The sequence below is a fragment of the Pinus tabuliformis genome, chromosome X, assembly GCF_031772625.1.
Source record: "Pinus tabuliformis cultivar Carrire ecotype Pingquan chromosome X, CPIR1, whole genome shotgun sequence".
Classification (NCBI taxonomy): Eukaryota; Viridiplantae; Streptophyta; class Pinopsida; order Pinales; family Pinaceae; genus Pinus; species Pinus tabuliformis.
This window is the reverse complement of record NC_142308.1, coordinates 232,625,755-232,643,199: the sequence shown is the minus strand read 5'-3', so window position 1 is coordinate 232,643,199 and position 17,445 is coordinate 232,625,755. Positions and strand designations below refer to the sequence as shown.

Genomic DNA, 17,445 nt, shown 5'->3' with positions numbered 1-17,445 from the left:
GTCCAAGGTAATACAATATTATGATGTTTTTTCTTGATCTAGAATGACACTACCTCTAGTTACCTCTATGAAAACCTTAAGGGTTGGTTGTCCTTATAAGATTTAAACCTTAATTCTTAATCTAGCATGACTCCTCTTGCACATAACACCCCTAACATTGTGGCTATAATGGTTAGTATCTAGATTTAAGGATAAAAGATGGGTAGACTTCGCATATTTGACCACTACCTCCAGATTTGAGGTGTCCCCTAGAAATTTTAAAGGGCTAAATGCCCTCATAAAAATTGAACTTTAGACACTCTTAAAAGATTCATTATTCCTTTATCAATACAAAAAAAATAAACTTACTAATTTTCACCTTCAATGTCAAACTCTAAAACTCTAAATGGCTCCCTACCTACCCTAAAAAGCTTAAACAATCTTATAAACATAAAACTTTGACTATCCATAAAAAGCTCCTTATTCTTTGCAAATAAATCCACCATTCCTTTAATATATATCTATACTTTCTTTAACAACTATATTTCTTTGTACATTATATAACCTACATAACTATATTTATTTTACATTATATAATTTCCCAGATAAGATAAAATGATTTAACAAACATAAAAGGCACATAAAAGTCATTATGTTGTACCGCATAATTCTCTAACTAACTTCGAGGCGATGCCACTATCCATACTCAACGAACTCGTAAATCCGTCCAGACTAAAAACCTATTCTGCTTGAAATTTCGAAATAACTGGTAGGTGAGGAAAAAAAATGACGAATGGAACGTTGAGCTGGATACTTTATCATTTTAAAATCTACACATGCTTTTTAGTTGACCGCACCTTATTTGAAAGGTAAAGAGAGAGAGGAAGGCTCTCTAGATTTTTCTTGCATTGATAAATCCGTTAATCAGCTTCACTGACCTGCTGCGAGATTGTATTCGATGGGAAGAACCCTTCCTTCCTGAATGACATTCGCGCTGAGTAATCTATTGCTGTTGGGCTTCTGCTCTCAGAACTGAAGTGATTCACATTGTTTGCTTGAGATCTTCGGGGCCGAAAATGGCGGGTTCTCTGGCTCTGTCCATAGTCATTATTATCTGCGTTTGCAAATATTCCGCCACTGTCACAGGGCGACAAATTCCGTGGAGTAATCAGGGGCCAAAGGCCTGGAGCGTATTGTACAACAATTCTAATTATGGAAAGTTTCAGCTTAACAATGGAGTCGGCGAAACCCCGCAGATGGGGTATGCTTCTCCCATTTATTAATTTTTATTACATTTTGAGAAAATTCGTGATAGTATCGTCTTCCTTGATTAATCTTTCATGATATTTTGTGAAAATTCATAATAAATGGCACACGCTTTTTTTCCTCAATCTTGTGAAAAATTGTGATACATGCTCTTCAATTCGTCATCTTTAATGGTACACTTATTTATTTATATGTGAAAAATTCTGATATATCACAGCAGAAAATTAAATTAATCTTTGCAGTCCTGCGACTCTTTAAAAGTAGTGTGTGATGTATCGCAGCAGAGGAGCCATCATATTTGCTGATCTTTGCAGCTTAAAATTAATGATTTCGCTCTATGAATTTCTTGAAAAATTGTCATATATCACAGCACAATAACGATATCGTTTATGAATCCTTTGCTCTTGAAAATTATTGATTTTATTCCATGACTTTCTCGAAAAGTTGTCATCTATTAGAGCGTAAGAATAATATTGTTTGTTTTTGTTTGCACCTAAAAATTTAATTTTTTTTTCATCGAATTTATTGAAAATTTGTCATATATCACCGCAGAAGAACGATATAGTTTGTTAATCTTTGTATTAGAAAATTCCCGATTTAATTACGTGACTTTCTTCAAAATTTGTCCTTCATTAGAGCAGAAGAACGATATTGTTTGTTATCCGAGAGTTAATTATATTCTTCTGTGACTTTCGTGTTCTATTTCAGATGGAACAGTTGGAATTTCTTCGCTTGTGCTATCAACGAGACTGTGATCCGGGAAACAGGTGGGTTCAGTAATATTTTGTTTATATTGGAAGCTTTAGAGCGATTTCTTTTAAATGTCCGCTAAAGAATAAGTTTGCCAGTTATTTTATCAGTTTTGTTGGAGGTTTCAGAGTGATTTGACTTACAAATGAGTACGTGAGTAGTTCCGTCTCTTTCTTGGAGGTTTCAGAGTGTAATATCCTGTTGAAATTGAGACCGACAGTTAATTTACCTATTTAATTGGAAGTGCAGGGTGATTTCTGTTAAAGACAATGTTGAAAAACATAAATGGCAGTAGTCTTCACGGTTTTTTTTTAAACAAGAACGAGAATGAAAGTTCTATTACTTCAAATCTGCATAGGATATGCAGCTGTTACATTCGTAATATTGTTCAAAACTTGAGACCTGGACCAGATAATGCTTTTACGGCACTGCTTTCTCACAGGACCCTTTTCCCCAAAATTTCGGAGTTTTTTTGCCAGATTTCCTATTGTGTTTATACCCATAAATGTGCCAAAAAACTTGCAAAACAAAACAACATTTACAGATAAGCATATATGAGTTCTAATTAGAGGGCCACCTTCTGTCTCGTTTTCATCCTGGTTAGTTGAGGTATTTGCATTTAGTCTGGAAGTAGTTGTGCTACTGTGGGCCTCTTCTGCTTGACTGTGCTGGTTCAGTCAGTCCATGAGTCAGGACCGAGTAGAGGTTTTCAATATGCTGAAAACGACTAATCAGCTCATTCTCAGTTCGTGAAATGATAGTCCAGTGTTCAACTGTTATGGCCATGACTGCTGTTATACTCGAGACAGCTTGATTATGTTTCATTTGAAAAGTGTAAATTTCTTCTTGCAACTGATTAATTGTGTCCCAGAGAAGCTTTAGGTCTGCATTTTTTGGTTTCTCCGTTTGACCTTCCAATTTCATATCCAACTGAAGCTTTTCTCTGCAAATTAATTTAAATACCCAATTTCCAAGACTTTGTGTGGGGATTTTCAGAATTGAGAGGCTTCCTCTTGCTGATGAAGTTCCAATTTCTTTTGGGTATGCTTCTTGGCGACGCAACCCTGTGTGGCTCAAAAGTCATAGAGAGAGCCAAATATCCTTGAGATGTCACTAGTCTCCAAGGGATGATAGAATAAGAAGCAAGTAACTTGCTCCTGCTTAATTTTGGTATCCCAAGATTGGGAGCGAGGCTTAAGCTCTCTGAGCTTTTGACTTCAATTCTTCCCACTCTCTCTAGGTCAATTCCAAAGGCGCCGGGAAAGCCTACAATGATAGCAATTTTACCGGTTCCCCAAAAAGTATCCTAACTTTAACTTTGGATGAGTTCTTTTTTTGAGAGTTCGCCCAATATGTGAAGATGTCCAATTCCCCTACTTAGGGCTAGTTTTGAGCTTGGGCCTGTTGTTTTTGGCTTTGATGAGTCTGGAAGCTTGTCCAAGATGACGAATTAAGCAAACAAATTCCAGTTAACCAAGGAAAGGAGTAACATTTAGGCCATTGATGCAACATTGCAAAGGAAGTGTAGAAGACTGGGCTTACCTAGCTGGGGAATTGCTGATTGATATACTCTATATTCAGACCCAACCAACATTCTGTGTGTTTGAACATTAAGCATTGTATGTCGGCTTAAGAAATCCCTTTATGGTTTCAAGCAAGCCCCTTGGGCTTGGTATGCCAAAATGGATAGCTTTCTTTTAGATATTGGCTTTTCTAGGTGTCATTTTGACAATACTGTCTACACCAAGAAAGTGGGTAAGTCTCTTATCATTCTTGTTCTTTATGTTGATGTTCTTATCCTTACCGGTAGTGATCCCAACCTTCTAAACCATGTGAAGTCCAACCTTAAAAAGAAGTTTGAAATGACAGACTTAGGACACTTGCATTATTTTCTTGGTCTTCAAGTCTTGCAATCGAAGGAAGGTATTTCCCTTTCCCAGTCCAAGTATGCCTATGATCTTCTACGCCACTTTCACATGGAAGACTGTAAGCCAACCCTTTCTCCCTTTTAGTTTGGAGCCAGACTTTTAGTCACTTGTACTTTCCCTGAAGTTAATGCTACCTTATACCATCAGCTTGTAGGAAAACTTTTGTATCTGACCCATACTCGTCCTGACCTTTCCTTTGCTGTTGGCCTTATTGCTCGGTTTATGCAAAACCCACATGAAAGTCATTGGAAAGCAGCTAAAAGAATACTTCATTATGTTCGAGGTATAGTTCAGTTTGGGGTTCATTACAGTGCAGAAGCATCTCCTCTATTGTTTGGTTTCACTGATTTCGATTGGGATGGTGACCCTGATGATCAGAAGTCTACTGCAGGTTATGTCTTCACTCTTGGTTTTGGACCTATTACATGGGCTTGCAAGAATCAAAGTGCCATTTCTCTTTCTTCAACAGAAGCAGAGTATCGTGGCACCGTAGAAGCTAGTAAGGAAGCCCTGTGGCTTCGTCAGATCCTATCAAATTTTGGTTTTCAACAGCAGCATACGACTACACTTAGGTGCGATAATCAAAGTTCCATTCAACTATGCAAAGATCCAGTCCAACATCAGTGCAACAAACACATTGAACTACACATGCACTTCATCAAAAAGCTCATTCATGACCATGTTTTTGAAGTGCAATATTGTTCAATTGATGATCAAGTTGCAAACATCTTTACAAAGGCTCTCACAGAGGCGAAGTTTACTAAACTTCGATCTATGGTTGGAGTTCAGGAAGTTGTCATTAAGGGGGGATAGGCTCTAATGCCTCCTTCCTTCTCCTATTGTGTCATATTTGGACATCCTTCAATCCTCTCCAAAGTTCTTCTTAAAAGGGGATGTTAGGATATTCCAACACAGAGGAAATAGTTAAGTATAACTTGGTCTAGTGTAGAGTTAGGTAAAGTGTGTTTCTTTACTATGTACATTTGTAACTTACAATCCGACGGTCACGATATGTTCTAGACATGAAATGATCTGACGATTCATTCTCTCCTCGGTATTACTGACACTTGATCTGTGGCTGAACACCCGATTGGTCCATGATCTCTATTTAAAGAGCATGGAGGGTCATTTGTAGGGTGACCGTTCATGAAAGAAACTTATGTAAATTTTATTTCTTTTATTAATAAATTGCCTGAAGTGGCTGCGTTGGCTCAGGTCGTGGACTGTTTCCCTCTTTGAGGGTTTTAACCACGTCAAGAATATTGGTGTATTGATCTGTGATTTGTTTGTGAGCGGTGTCCTTTGGTGTTCTATATGAGGAATTTACCCTGTAAATTCCTACAACAGTTACAGTACATGTCTGAAAACACGCTGACTTGTTATTAGGCTTCTGAATTAAACGAAAGTTCCAAGACACATCGGTACACCATACCTCACTAACCCTGTGAAAGGGGCATTGGAGCCACTGTTCGCTCCTCAAAGAAAAGATTATAGACTCTCAAGGCTATGTGGGAGGAGCCAAGGTGAAAAAGTCGGTTGCATGTACAAATGAGGGGGTATTTATAGCCAAGGGAAAAACTGGCCCTTGTGACTGTTCGACTTCCCTCATCACTGTTTGACTTATTTGACTCTTCAAATTTACATTACTCTTCGTATGACATGTGGGTCTCTTGGACTTCCACGTTACATTACATTGATTTACAAAGTATGGCCCATAGTAGTGATGTGGCCGACATGACTCACGACACGACTTGACATGATAGTGATGGTATGTCCATGCTGCTAGTGGTGTCCATGTTGAGTTGTAGTGCTGTTGAGTGATGGATGTGCTCTTGGTGTATCACAACTTCACCTCTGCATGGCAAGGTGTGCAGAGTCTTTGATGGTCTTGGTGTTCGCTTGATGTTGCATGTGCACGTTGCTCCTTTGCTTGTACTTTGGCATGCTTGACATGTTCGTTCGTTTGCGAAAAATTATCCTTGCATGCATTGTCCGTTTGTCCGTTCGCGAACACATCTCCTTGCATGTACTCTCCTCGTTTATCCCATTCGTTGTTGCGTCATTTCTTATCCATATACCTATATCCGCAATCACTCATGATGAGGTGACATCAAATCCATAAACCTCCTAGTCTACCATGATGCATTGTTATTTGTTTTTGAATGCAGGTGATTGAGAGAGAGGACAAGGCTATGAAATTGCGCAAGGCAAGTTTCAAGGTGGGATGCAGGCTCCGGGCACTTTTGGTGAAAATTGCGCAAAAGTCTTTGGGAGACTGAGATGGACATTCCGGATCAGCAACGACTGTCTGCGGGATCTGACTCGGTTGGAGGGCAGATTTGCGCAATTTCTGGAGGGAAGTAGTGCGGGTAGCAAAGAGGCTTGGCAGGGAAAACTGCACAATTCTTGGAGGGAGCTGGCAGCGGGATATTGGAGGCATGGCATCAAAAATTGCGCAATTCCTGGAGGAAGTTGGCAGCGGGCTGCGGGAGGCTTGCTGGGAAAAATTGCACATTTTTTTCAGGGAGCTGGCTGTGGGCTGTGGGGTTGCTGATGACAAAAATTGTGCAATTGCTGGGAGGCTGACCTGCTGAACACCTCTGTGCAGTTTTTGAGTTGAGCAAGATGCTGGGCAGCAGAGGGGCTTGCTCATGAAATCTACACAATTTTCTGGGCGAGCAGCCGGTTGGCTGATCGGGCGGTTGGCTTGAAAAACTGCCGAATTTTTTGAGGGAGACAAGGACAGACACTGGGTGTCTGTTTGGCCTGTCTGCATAGTTTTCTTAGTCAGCGGAGCGGGCAAGGTCTGCATCTTTTGTGCAATTTTTTGAGGGGAGTGAGTCTCGGGGTCACTGCCCATTCAAACTCTCCAATTGACCAGTAGGAGGGTTGGTTGATTAGCTTGTGGGCAATGCAAATTGAAATGGCTTGTTGGACACTTTTGCGCTGTTCTGGGTGACAGTTGGTCGAGTCGATTCTAGGGTGGAGGTCTGACTATTAGAGGGTGATCTGGTCGTTAGAACTTCAACAAAATGACTAAGTGTGTGAGCGAGTGAATTTGTGCATATGCGACCTTGCAAACACACACTCAACATGACTTAACGACAAGACGCCTCAAACCATCAAGACAACATATACTCAACATGATTGACTGACGGTGTGAGCGACAAGCACGACGCTTGTGATAGATCGTTGAATGACCGCGACGACGCTTGTGCGACACTGCATACAACTTCGTGTGAGTGTGACGGATGTTCATATAGCGAATACAGCTTGTACACATGAAGCAGGACCTTGTGCATGACCAAAACATGACTGCAAGCGTGACATTGTGACCAACATGCAAAAAGATGTCCATTGAACGGTCAAGCAAGGAGGGTGCAAGGACTCAACTCGAGCTCACGGGTTGAGCCGGAGTGCTTGCAAACATCAAGTAAAAATCCAAGGGAGGCTCCGGAATTGGATGCAGGCCAAAATTTTGGAGGGTGTTGCAGCCGCTACAACACTAGGCTTTTACATGACTCAACTCATCATACTGGCATCATTTTACATCATCCTTGTAGGGCTTGTGGAATCTGAGTACAACAGAAGAAGATGAGAAGAAGAAGTAGAGTTGAAAAACTTTGATGATATAGTGAACTTTGATGGTACATGAAACCTTTGATACAACCTTGGGAATGGAATCTTAAAAAATTTTGGGTACGCTTCAGTGGTCAACACAACCAATGAATTACAAGACCAATGTTTATAGCCTTAAGCGATAGATTAATGAATTTAGGACTATTTGAGATGTGTTTATGTCATTAACATACCACTGTCACAATTTGCTTCAGAATTATGTAAGGAACAGTGATGAGAATGAGGGATAGAGAGGCAAACCAAGTGGCCAAATGGCCTTGTAGATGAGTGACTAGGATTCCAATGAGAATGCCTTCCTGCAAACACAAAGTTAGCTACCCAAAAAGGCTTGAAACACTTGCAAAACCAATTATTAGAGACAAATACCAATGCTAATCACATCAATGATTGAATGAGGGCTAAAGGGGCCAAAGCTGAGGGTAGAAAGGGTCACAGATGAGGGAAGCAAGGTCTATTAGGTTGTGGCTAGGCAAAAGAGAGCCCAACAAGGGCTGTCATCAAGGGTTAGAGGCCCTATAAGGGCTGCCGAGAGGGATAGGAGGCCTTTCAAGGCCACGACAATTTGAGAAAGGCCTGCGACCTAAGGAAAAGAGGCCTAATGGCTTGCGACAGGGTTAAAGAGAAGGCCTTTAGGCCTTCGACCTAAGGGAGGAAGCCCCTAGGGCTCACAGAAGGCCTAAAAAAGGCTTGCGTCTCACTTGTAGGAGAAGAAAGTGTGAAAAATCAATGACCCTGAATCCTACTACAACAACTGATAACGTTTCTTATATTTGTTAAATTAATCAAACAAATTACTTGCAGTTTCCTACGGAAAATATTGAAACATATACACTGCTTCCTTCACAAATACAATACTGCGGAAGAAATAAAAATGCCGGAAGAATAGATGCGCACACACAATAATACACCGTTATTTTTGGACCAATGTCCCCAGGAAAAACCCAACTTGGGAAAACTGGTGCGGTAGCTGATGGTTTTATTATTATGCGCTAGTAAATCTAAGTACAAATCTATGGAAGCTCAAATCAAGTTTTCCATACAGAGGAAATGACTGACATAAGTCTAGTGAGAAAAATCTCACTTCCACCGGTGATCCGACATTGACCTTAGATCAAGATGAGCTGCTCTGCGCTGCCTCTGTGTCACACTACGCAGATCTGTGCCAGCCTTGCTTGGACCAGCGTCTCTCTCACTCTGCTGATCAATTGCTACTCTGGAAACTCAATCTTCTTGGCCCTTGAGCTCCCACTTCATCTCCTGTCACTGAATCTCGACTTCTCCTCGGCAAAATACGGATCTTCCTCTAAAGCTTTGAGCTACCTCTTAGCACTGCATCAGCCTCTCTATGGAGTACACCGTCTCTCTTCTATGCATTCACGGGACTAGAAATCTTCCTTCTGGCCTTACTATCCCTGCCCCTCTCTCACTGCTTCGAAACTATTGAATCACCTTTGGCAACACACAACTGCTACTCTGGAGTTCGATTTCCCAACAATATCGAATTCCTGGTGGCTCCAAGTGTGTTCTCCAACCCCCATCAAATTTCTTCTTATAATCTTTCTTCGAGGCTTCAATGACCAAGATTAAAACATAATCGATGGCTAAGATTAACTAGAACTCGATCCATGTTTTCTTTTAGAAGATTTCACCATGACTTAATTAATACCCTTTAACTAACTAGATTTCCTAAGTTTACACGTAGGAACCATTAAAAAAAGTTAATTATTTTAATTAAGTTGTCTTTAGATGAAATTTTCAGAAACAATTTCTGGGTTTTAGAGGATACATGTATTCTAGCCTCTCCACCAAATTTCTGTTGAAGATTCTAGGGAAAGTGGGATTAATGTGATTCTTCTAAACTTGATAACAATTTGTGAAGTGCTTTTGCAATTTATTTTAGTTTGATCTTCTTCTTATTATTAGTGTGTGTGTTTGCTTCATCAAACTGCTACCGAAACAAAGAGATAAGAACACAAGGAGTTGGCATTCTGCCAGGGCCAAAACCTCTCCCTCTTGGAGAGGAAAACCCGCACATAATTCATCTTATAGAGATTCCAATTGACGAACACCAAGACCATGACCGTTGAATTGTTTAGCCACTCCAAGACCAAGACACCAATCCTCTTCTTTGTCACTGCTGAGATTGTCATCATTGCTGCACCACTGAGGCCATCACTATTGCACTACCGAAATCTTCATTACTGCTGCAACACCATTTCTACATCTTCACCAGGGTCTTCATGAACGAGTTCTCCATATATATATATATATATGAAGGAGAGCTACATCTAGATCCTCCGGGATCATGACTGTCTCACTATAGATATACCTTCACCAAGATCATAACCTACACTCTCACTGAGATCATCACCTTGTCTTCACTTGGATCTTCATTGTGACCTTGACCTTGATTCCATGGTTGCCATTGTGTCTAGTTATGTCGAGAGTATATCACTGTTGAATCATAATTAATCCGAGACAATGATCCGAGACATGTACACTGAGACAGAGGTATGTCGAGAGTAAATCACCGAGGGATCTTCAAATATATCATGATTGCGTTTTCTCCTTTTGGAGTACCCATCTGAAACACAAAAAGATGCTAATCTATACCCATCTGAAATACAATACTATGTGCTCATCCAAAATGGTGTACCCCTGCACTCCATACGAAACTTTAGAGACCTTCGAGATCCTGAACTGTGCTTGCCTGAGTTTTGTGTTACCGAAATTTCAGCGTAATCCTCCACCTCTGTAATCCGCACTCATGTAATCTGCACTTCTATATAACCACAGTTTTGTGATGACCCTAGCCGCCTATTTATAGGTGTTGTGCCTCCATAATAAACCGACATTACTAGGTGAACCGACATGACTTTAAATTCATTTTTGCTGGCCGATGTGACTGTGATTTTCAATGTTTTTACTTGCTTGTCTTCAAGAGGATTGTGCTGGTCTTGGTGGGCTATTCTTAGACATTCAGTTGTCCCATATATATTACATGAAGGCTCAAGAAGAGCTCCTTACATATAAATTTGACTCTTTGACTTTTCTAGACATATGAAATGAGCAAGAAACTCATTCATTTAATTTACAAAAATAATATTTCTTTTTCTTGACAAGTATAAAGATCAAAATTACATTTTTAAATACCGAACCTAGTTATACTTTCTTCAACACTCCCTCTTAACTAGGGAGGTATTTATAATGGTACTTGGTCATTCTCAATCTGAAGAATTTCTCATAAGAAGAATCATATTGGTAATCCCATCTGTATAACATCATATCAATCAACATTGTCATAGTGCAAGGCCTTGACTAACAGCTCCATTTCTCCATGAGACCATGAGCTACAATGTTGGCAAGACCAATGATTTGTAGACACCTTCATCATTGTCTCTCAAGGTGCATACCCACTCGGGTGTTCACTGAGTATGACCTTCTAGGACTATTCTTATCTTGGGTTCCTAGCCCTTAAAGAATATCGGTCTTCTTGCCTACTCTTGTCTTGGATTCCCTACACATCCTCAAAGAGTATCGGATGCCAGATAATTACCCAATCCTCCCGTTCTTTCTTCTCAAGTGAAGACAAGAATGTTGTGTCTACCATGTGTCTACATTTCCATTCATGACCTTCATCTAGACTTACGACTGTTAGTCCTGGTCTAGTGCATGACACATGACATGGAAAAACACAATTGTCACTCCTTTGTAATCAGGGGTGATCTTAATTCAAACTCCCTCTTGATCAGGGACTTGTCAGAGCTCCCTCTTACCAAGGGATTCTCCTTTTCATCAACAACTTCTTCTTCGTGGGTCCTTCAGCTTCTTGATCAACTTCTTTCCTTGATGTCATAAAATTCAGTTGAGCTTCTTTCTTGTAGGGCATAGGCCATCCATCACTTTCCTTCTTGGTTCGTCACATCATTCCTTTCTTTATGGAAAGTGGCCTTCTTGATACATATCTGGAACCTTCGTCATATGACTACTTCTTCATCATTGTTTCTTTCAAGGATTTTCATCCACCACATGAATTCTAGTTGTACTTGTACTTACAACTCTTGTTCCAGTAGCCCTGCATGAACTCATCCAGATATTATTCAAGAAATCAAAGCATAACATTAAATCAAATAGTACCTTACGGGATGGCTCTTCATCTTGACATCTTCTTGTGGGTATGAGCATCCTACATACATGTTGACACATCTCCCAAAGTTATCCATTGTCAAGGGTCTTCTTTTTCAGATTTTCATTAGAGTCTGCATATTCTTCTGGGAGATTTCCTAGTCAAATCTTCTTGGTCTTTTGGATGTTGATCACCTTCGTCATGGTTGCATATTGATCTCTTCCTTCCTCACACATTCCATTCCTAGGATCTTTCAATCAAAGTTTCTTAATTTTAGTCAACCACCTCATACTTCATATGAGGACATATTATGTTGATTTCATCTAGTGTGACTTATGCCTTTCTGCATTTTTTCAGAGGAAGAGATCCTTTTCTCTTGATCATGCTTCTTAAGATAAGTGATGATCTATATTACCTGCAACCATACAACATGACATTATAAAATTAAATACACGCATACATACCTCATTTTACCTTTAGGTCATCTAGGCTTCTTCCAGCAGCTTCCTTGATTGAAGAGATCTTCAATCCCTTGATTTGCTTCATGTCATCACACCGTTATCTCATGGATTCCATAAGTTGGAGTTCTTGTTGAAACACTTACTTCCTCTCTAGATTAGTGAACCCTACGATGAGGATTCCATCAGGGAATTTTGAGGATCTTGTATATCCCCAACTGGCAGATGTTTCCTTTTTATCTTGATGTATGATGAGCCTTAGATGACTCCTTTCTTTTCTTCAATGTCCACTGAGGTTCCCAAGAGCTATATACCCTACATGTTTGTCTGCCATGGATTTTGTCCTTCATGATTCCCATGGTGATGTCACGATCTCTTGTTTCTAATGCTTCCATGATGCCATGATGCATCTTATTATCATTGTCATATCTTATAACACAAGATTTAGGAGCTTATGATAGGACCCTTTTGTGAGGGATACTATCTTACTCATAGGAGAGATTTGATACTCCCTCTTTCCTTGGCCCTTTTCTTTAGCTTCCTCCATCTTTTAGTGATATGAGCTTCCAAAATCTTTCTATACCATTGAATCTTCACTATACCTATTTTTGCCTTTGTTTGAGGACCAGTCCTTGCTTTTCCTTTCTGCACAGGGTTGAATTCCTTCATCCTTTAGACTGCAACTTGTCTTTCTCTATCTAGCATAGAGACCACAAATTGCCAAGTGAGGTAACCTTCTTTGTTTATTGATATTTGTTACTTTGCTCATCAATGATGACTACCTTCTCATCATCTTTTCTAGGTCCTCATGAAGTTGTTCCTTCATTCTTTGATACCTTTACTATTGCGTAGGTCTAAGTGACCTTCTTTTCTTTAATTTCCGAGAGTATATCTAGCATTCCATATATATCCCTTTATGTCTCATCTTCTGCTATTTAGGTATGAGAGGACTTTTGAGTGATATCATATGAATCCTATGAATTTCTTGATGGATTCAAACAATGCTTGACCTTCATAGACCTTTTCATAGATATCAATGATTTCTCTTTTCTATGAGGATTATGACAATCCTCCTTATTCTATGCAAGGACTTTTGATTATCTAATCGATTTATAAATCACCTTGCAATCATGAAATCATTTAACCAAATATGATTATAAAATTGAAAGATACTTACTTGGTTTGTGAAGAGGAGAACTTCACCTTCATGCTTCTTTTGCTTGAGCTGCCCATCATTAGTATCCTTTCAGCATGACTTCCTTGGAGGCCTTCTAGCATCATGACATCAATGGTTCTGACATCACTGAGACTGCTTCACGACCTTCCAATTCATTTTTGAGGTACTTTTGACTTCAACATACTGTTGACATGTTAGTGATACTATGTTCTGATCCGAGCACCATGCTATTGAGATCATAATCATAGAAACGATTCGAGACTGTGACAAGTATATTGGTATGGCACTGCACAGTGATGCCTCTGTGCATTGTGTAGGGAGGCAATGTACTGAGAGCCAAAACTTGTCAATGAATAACATAACTAAACTGTGGGTGGCATTGTATAGATAGACTGTCTCAGCGCTGAAACTGTTTTGATGTCATAACTATACTGAGACAGTGAAGTAACCATGGATTGTAAGAGGTACTCCTGGGATTATTTCTGCAATATATATATACCTGAGACTATCTTTTATGGTATGGACAAAGTTCAGTGATCAAGAAGTGAGGCTCACTGACATACTTCATCAAATTGAGCATGGGTTGAGTGCATGACTGTAATTACTAAAGTTGCAGTCCATGAATGTTGTTGACCTACTTGTTGTATACTTGCTCCTTTAATCCTTTCAACCTGCTTTGATATCCTTGAAGACAGATCCTTGTATGTCTCTTTTTTTGCCCTTCATTAGACTTTAGCACCTTAGCTCTGATACCATGTTGAAGAATCTAGGGCAAGTGGGATTAATGTGATTCTTCTAAACTTGATAACAATTTGTGAAGTGCTTTTGCAATTTATCTTAGCTTGATCTTATTCTTATTATTAGTGTGTGTGTTTGCTTCATCAAACTGCTACCAAAACAAAGAGACAAGAACATAAGGAGTTGGCATTCTGCCAGGGCTAAAACCTCTCCCTCTTGGAAAGGAAAACCCACACGTAATTCTTCTTATAGAGATTCCAATTGACGAACACCAAGACCATGATCCTTGACCTGTTTAGCCACTCCAAGACCAAGACACCAATCCTCTTCTTTGTCACTGCTGAGATAGTCATCATTGCTGCACCACTGAGGCCATCACTATTGCACTACCGAAATCTTCATCACTGCTACAACACCATTTCTGCATCTTCACCAGGGTCTTCTTGAACGAGTTCTCCATCTATATATATATATATATATATATGAAGGAGAGCTGCATCTAGATCCTCCGAGATCATGACTGTCTTACTATAGATATACCTTCACCAAGATCATAACCTGCACTCTCACTGAGATCATCACCTTGTCTTCACTTGGATCTTCATTATGACCTTGACCTTGATTCCATGGTAGCCATTGTGTCTAGTTATGCCGAGAGTATATCAGTGTTGAATCATAATTAATCCGAGACAGTGATCCGAGACATGTATACTGAGACAAAGGTATGCCGAGAGTACATCATTGAGGGATCTTCAAATATATCATGACTGTGTTTTCTCCTTCTGGAGTACCCATTCGAAACACACAAAGATGCTGATCTGTACCCATACGAACTACAGTATTGTGTGCTCATTCGAAATGGTGTACCCCTGCACTCCATACGAAACTTTAGAGACCTCTGAGATCCTGAACTGTGCTTGCCCGAGTTCTGTGTTACCGAAATTTCAGAGTAATCTTGCACCTTTGTCATCCGCACTCTTGTAGTCCGCACTTCTATATAACCGCAGTTTTGTGATGACCCTAGCCGCCTATTTATAGGTGTTGTGCCTCCATAATAAGCCGACATTACCAGGTGAACCAACATGACTTTAAATTAATTTTTGCTGACCTATGTGATTGTGTTTTTCAACGTTTTTACTTGGTTGTCTTCAAGAGGATTGTGCTGGTCTTGGAGGATTATTCTTAGACATTCGGTTGTCCCATATATATTACATGAAGGCTCAAGAAGAGCTCCTTACATTTGACTTTGACTCTTTGACTTTTCTAGACCTATGAAATGAGCAAGAAACTCATTCATTTAATTTACAAAAATAATATTTTCTTTTTCTTGACAAGTACAAAGATCAAAGTTACATTTTTAAATACTGAACCTAGTTATACTTTCTTCAACAATTTCGTAGCTAGAACACAATTGATGCTACAAAAATCAACTGAAAGGGGTGATGACAAGGGAAAATACGGCTAGTGGCTCATTGAAGAAGGCAAAGGAGGCCACGACAAGGTTGGAAAGGGCAGCAACTAGGCCTTGGAGGCCTTAAATTTTTTTCAGACCCCTGCAATCACAAAATTTACCACGAAGAATGCTAAAATTTACCTCCTTCAGGCCAACATCTTCCTTTCTTGGCTGAACGTTGAGCTTGGAGGGTGTCTAAGGGCTAGATCTTTCATTCCTAGGCCTAGATCTGCCCCAAAACCCAAGCGAAATTGCTTAATAAGGCTTGATCTCACACTTGGATGACATAAACCCTTCAAACCTTAGCCTTAGGGCTAGATCCTCCACATAAAATTTGATTTCTCTTGGTGGCTTGAGGATTGACCTGCCAAAATGAATGAAAGAATTCCCAAAACCCCAATTGCTACAAAATAAATAAAAAAATTAAGTTCTAAAATGCAAGGGTTAGAATAATTTACAAATATCTACATTATTTACAAAATAAAATTATTAGCTCTCATTTGCAGATTAAATCTTTGCAACACATAATTTTTTAAATAAATTTCATGAATGAATAATTTCAAAAAATATAATCAACCAAAACCCTCTTGCAAAATAATTCGTCACAATGAAAGCTTGAAGCTCAAACAAGGTCGACCCTTCCCCAGAGTCTGTGAGCTTGGAGCCCAAGGGATAGTGTACTTGTAAATCTCTATTCAATCTTAAAATAAACGGTTAGATCATATAGTTAATCACATCACCTAAGATAACTAGTACCAATAGAATGTTCTTATCACTGACAAATGAAATAGAAATTTGTAATATTCAACACAATATAGAGTATAAACACATAAGCTAACACATACCACAAATCAACAGATAGAAGAACACCATGAATTGAAACCCCAAAGTCTTTCTATTATGAGAAAAATAATTCCAGCAGAGTAGAAGCATAGTACATCAGTAGAAAATTATTCCACCCAAAGATCAGATGGTACAATAGAAGTACGATAGCTTTTTTATATAGAGAAAACCCCTCCAAGTGGAAAATAATGGTTAGTTGGCTTGATCCTTGTCAAAATAATCTTGATCGTCGAAAATAATTTGATCTTTGTTTAATCTCCACTGTCGAATTTTTATTTTTGAGGAAAAATTCGAATTCTTCTTAAAAACCATTTTTTTATTAATCCAAAAATTAATATTTTGGATTAATTTTTTCAAAAAATTGACTTTGACTCAACCACCAAGGTCCAAGGGCTCAAATTTTTTTAAAATATCCCTTTTTCCCTTGGTGGAGGACCCCAACAAATTGACTTCCTTTTGATCCACGAATTTTTGATTATTTTTCACTTGGAAAGATTTATTTTTTTAATAATTATTTTTGACTCAAAATTAATTAATTTTCTGGCTTAGGGTTTTCATTTAATTTAAAAAAAAAATTAATTGATTGACTCTAGAGAGGATTAAATTATTTTTCCACCCTCAAATATTTTAGCCATGGTGTCTAATTGCGAGGGACCATGCACTCAAATATTTTTTATATCAAAATATTACAATTAATTCAACCCTTTCAATGGGAAATACACATTTAGACTAGACCCTCAAGACATTACCCAATTCTGCGATACAATATGATCTAGTATGAAATCAAGTGTGCTTATAATAAAATAGTTTATCCATGGTGATCTGATTATGAAGGAGCATGCACTAAAATTATTCCTAAACACACATTTACAATAGGCTTGATAAACATTAGGACTCACCTAAGACCTTGTTAACGAATTACACCCTAGCTGATCTGATAATCACCCTGTGAGTGATCTCAGTTAAAGATTTTAAATGAAGGTATTATAGACTCATGTGCTGGTGTGTGTGTCTATGTTATTTAAGCAACGGATCGATCAGATTGCCAATACACAGACAATTGAATGGAAAGACAATAAAGAAATACA

General features: G+C 38.9%; 1 pseudogene across 1 annotated transcript in view; it reads left to right on the top strand.

The window, feature by feature from the left end:
* The first annotated feature begins 803 nt into the window (after positions 1-803).
* LOC149139216 (alpha-galactosidase 3-like) overlaps positions 804-17,445 on the top strand; it is a 271,546-nt pseudogene continuing 254,904 nt past the window's right edge. Inside the window, exons 1-2 of the transcript XR_016265258.1 lie at positions 804-1,240; positions 1,954-2,012. The product of XR_016265258.1 is annotated as an alpha-galactosidase 3-like (transcript). The remainder of the gene's footprint in view (positions 1,241-1,953; positions 2,013-17,445) is intronic.